Source organism: Priapulus caudatus, unplaced genomic scaffold (genome assembly GCF_000485595.1).
Source record: "Priapulus caudatus unplaced genomic scaffold, Priapulus_caudatus-5.0.1 Scaffold387, whole genome shotgun sequence".
Classification (NCBI taxonomy): domain Eukaryota; kingdom Metazoa; phylum Priapulida; class Priapulimorpha; order Priapulimorphida; family Priapulidae; genus Priapulus; species Priapulus caudatus.
The window spans coordinates 260,990-265,638 of NW_014577448.1; positions in this window are offsets into that span (position 1 = coordinate 260,990).

The following is a 4,649-nucleotide window of genomic DNA, read 5'->3' on the forward strand; positions in this document are numbered from 1 at the left end:
CACTATATGGTATATGTATCACTATATTGTATATGTATCACTATATGGTATATGTATCACTATATGGTATATGTATCACTATATGGTATATGTATCACTATATGGTATATGTATCGCTATATGGTATATGTATCACTATATGGTATATGTATCACTATATGGTATATGTATCACTATATGGCATATGTATTACAGTATAGTATATGTATATTGTTCGGTTTGCTGATTAAACGGCTTCTGAAGCCAAATGTTGCCTGGATCCGTGTTGCTATTTTCTGTGGCTATCATAGTCAGGTATAGCGGAAAGTTATTGGTAATCAAAGAAGCGACGTATCAGCCCTGTGACAGTGAACATGGCCTTATAAATCCATGCCCAAAAGAGAAACAACTCTTCCCGAATTTCAAGGTTTTGGGCATGTTTTGCAGGTGGAGATCTGAGTTAGCGTTTATCCAGTATTTGGCGAAAGGGGTCGTATTCTAATTAAATTATTTAATGAAAATAATTGTTGAATTACCATGGGAATGGCGCTCGCGTCGCTGATCGCCGTTGTCAGGCAAGAGAATATTCTTCGGCCGATCTTCTGCACTTAAAATGGGCATGGGCGGGTCCACGAGACATATGCATATGGTATCCGATCTAATAATTTCACTTTGGTCGCAGCATCCATACACAATTCTCCAACTACGCTGGCTAATGTACATATACCGATAGGTACTAGTTTGACATGATAAATGTCTATCACACAGCCTTTCTCACTACTCTCCTGACATGCCTTGGTCTGGGTAAAAGCATCCTATCTCGAATGTCCTCGAAACAAAATTAATGATCCGGGCGTGTTCAAGCGACTGCTTACGACAGTTCCTTGTGTTCACACATCCTGGCCGTCGCAACACATACGCCTATATCCACATTTAACTATTTGGGGACACGCAAACGTTCGCTATTCCAGACTGATGATCATGAGAGCACCTGTGTTTCTTTGATAGAAATTTCTTATATATACCCACCTCTTTCCTCTCTTCCTCTCCCGTATCTCTTTCTCTCTCTCTCTCTCTCTCTCTCTCGTCGCTCGTCTCTATCTCTCTCTCTCTCCCCTCTCTCTCCCTGCTCTCTCTCTCTCCTCTCTCGGGTGGCGTCCTCGTCGCTCTCATCTTTCTCTGCTATCTCTGCTCCCTCTCCCTCTCTTTCTCGTGTCTATCCTCTCTCTCTCTCCTCCTCCTTTTCTCTTCTCTCTCCCGCCTCGACTCTCTCCTCCGTCGGGCTCCTCTCATCTCCTCCCCCCACTCCCGTCCCCCCACACATCCCCCCACTACCTTCTCTCTCTCTCTCTCTCTCTCATCTTCTCTCCGTCTCTCTCTTCTCTTTTTTCTCTGCTCTCTCTCTCTCTTCTCTCTCTCCTCTCTCGCTCTCTTCTCTCTCTCCCTCACTCCTTCTCACACTCTCTCTTTCTTTCTTTCTCTCATCGTCTCTCTTTCTCTCTCTCTCTCTCTCGTCTCCCTCTCTCGTCTGTCTCTCTCTCTGCGCTTGCCTCTATAATACTATACTAATATATTATCACTATATATATTTTATTTATTTATTTATTTATATAGGCGCTATATATAACAGAATTATGGCATATATATTATATATGCAGCATAAGTCTTCACTCGCAGCGCAAGGCTCCGTCGAGTGGGTTCTCATGTGATACCTCGTCAGCGCATCTTGCTGGCTGTCACGTCTCGCGGCGCGGCACGTACCGCTCGTATCTCGCATCTCGCGATCCGGATCAAGCAGAGTCAAACACGCTGCGTGCTGTGACCGTCGCTCCGTTACTATGCGACGCGCAGCGTCGCATGCTCTCACGCGAGGTGACCTTGCCATTAGGCCAAAACAAAATATAGGTGTGGTTACGGTTTCCGCGACCGAGCCCTATTATATCCCAGGAGGACGCCTAAACATTTAAATTGTCATTTTCTTTAAAGTAAAAAAATAAAAAATAAATAATAAAATATTTATTGACAGTTCCTGCTTCAAAAGCATAGATATCATATAACAACGTTGTTATATGATATCTATGTTCAAAAGGCACAACGCACATCCTTCGACAATTGGTTCGTAAAATAAATATATTTCAAGAAAATAAAATGTTTTCCGCTAGCGCTAACCCTAACCGCTGTATTTTTCGGCATGTAACCGTAAAGGCGCGCCCACTGGCGTAGCTAAGGGGGGGGCACAAGGGGGCCATGGCCCCGCCTGTTGATTGGCAAAACAAAAGCAGAAAGCAAAAACAGTTTCCTTGGCCTCTCACGGAAGCGTCTTCACAGGACTCGGCCACAATTCCTGTTACTTCTGCATCTGCTGAACGAACAATTCTTCTAGAAATGAGCATTGTCAAGTCAAACTTCGTCTACAATGACCCAGCCACGATTCTCTGCTCTCATTCTGCCTTTTTGTTGATAAGCAGGAGTTAGTGAATGACATTATGTCAACGAAATCCTCAAAATGTTCTTGTGGCAAAAATGCGAACGAGAAGACTGAGCCTTTGGATTTTGAGATTTCTGCAGGCAGACACAACAACATGACTAAAAGAAAGGAGATATTCTTCTTTGCTCAGATTTGTGTTGTTGCAAGTTGGCTTTGATTGAATATTTATGTTCTGAACTCTTATTGACAGAGAATAAAGAAAGGAGAAATGCTTATGTGAATAACTTTGATATATTCGAACTTATAGACGGCCACTTTTGGCATCCACGCTGTTTTTATTCAAATCCGATTTCAACACTATTTTAAGTAACTGTTCTGCTATCAGGGGAGGCAAAAACAATTCTTTTCATGGTAATTTCTTTTTATTAATAGAGCGGCTATTTTGGGCCGCTACCTTGGTTTTTATTGAATCGAATTTCATATGGTTTTTTTTAGTTCTTCATCAGAAGGAAAGCAAAAACATTTTTCTAAGCGAAGCAAGAAGGTTAATGTGATCTTTAACGCTATTGGTATTCTCAACGATGTAAATCTTTGTAATTTAAATAAATTTGGCATGTTTATTCAGTGCAGTTCCAACACATCTGCCTGTTTTTCCCCGTAGATCTTTATTTCGAATTCATTTCAAGTATGCCTCTTACTTTTTTCAAAAAATACTTTAAGCTTTTTACTTTATAATGAGGACATTTGAAACAGTTTATAGCGATAAATGGCAACATGCAACTGGTAACTGTAACAACACAAATCAAACTAATCGGCAATATTGCCGGTCAGTGCTTGAATGAGGACAGTAGCGTAGCTAAGGGGGGGGGGCAAAGGAGGCCATGACGCCCTCTTGATCTGAGAGTACATAAATAAGAGAGAAAGGGGCCGCTTAATGGATTGGTCTATACACTTTACTATACCTAATAATGACACTGAAAATGCGCCAAAATGGCCATTTGATGCAGCATATTTTCAAAAATTAGCCTTACTGTGGGAGGGGAACACCCTCGCCCGTTGCGAAATTGGCCTTCATCGCTGTCTTTGGTCGGCTTAACTCTTTTCTTCCTCCCTGAAAAACACTGGCTTTCGTAGCAACCATTTTTCACGATGGTGCTAGCTAAGGGTCCACCAACGGTCGTGTGTAACCTCAGAGCCTTCCGGCGCCAACAGCAGGGGGCCATGGCGTCCACGTTGAGCGGATCGGAGTGGAAAAAATAAAAAGGGTCGCAGGGAGGGGGGTTATAGGGATTAGCAAATGGCCACTCTCATATAAGTAGCCCTAATGACTGAATTTTAGTGTGGAAGAAAATGCATTTCATGCACGAATTTTCAAAAACTCCTACCCGTGGGAGGGGGATAACCCCTCCCACGCCTACCCTGCGTGCTCGGTCGCCTTCGCCCCTCGCCTTGGCCCGCCTGTTTCCAATTGCTGGCCTACGCCACTGCAGACATCGAACTGTTTTGCATGATCTTGCGTGATGTTAACTCCGGTTGATCTTGGCAGTCCTTGTAGTATTACTGGCTAACTTAGGTAGAGGGAGAGAGATAGAGACGGAGCAAGAGATAGAGATAGAGAGAGAGAGAGAAGAGAGAGAGAGCGGAGAGAGAGAGAAGAGAGAGAGAGAGAGAGAGAGAGAGAGAGAAAGAGAGAGAGAGGTGGAGGGAGAGAGAGAGACAAGAGAGGAAAGAGAATAGAGATAGAGAGAGGAGAGAAGAGAGAGAGAGAGAGAGAGAGAGAGAGAGAGAAGAGAGAGAGAGAGGAGAGAAGAGAGAGGGAGAGCGAGAGAGAGAGAGGTGGGCAGGGAGAGAGAGAGGCAAGCAGAGAGAGAGATAGAGATTGCGATAGAGAGAGAGAGAGAGCAGAGAGAGAGGAGAGAGAGAGATGAGAGAGAAGAGAGAGGGAGAGAGGCGAAGAGAAAGGAGGTGGGGAGGAGAGAGACGAGAGAAGAGAGAGAGAGAGAGAGAGCAAAGAGAGAGGAGTAGAGAAGAGGAGAGAGAGAGAGAGAGAGAGAGAGAGAGAGAGAGAGAGAGAGCGAAGAGAGAAGCGAGATGAGAGAGAGAGAGGTGGGAGGGAAGAAGAGAGAGAGAGAGAGAGAGAGAGAGAGAGAGGAGAGAGAGAGAGAGAAGACGAGATGAGAGAGCAGAGATGAGAGAAGAAGAGAGAGAGAGAGAGAGAGAGAGAGACGAGAGAGAGAGGCTG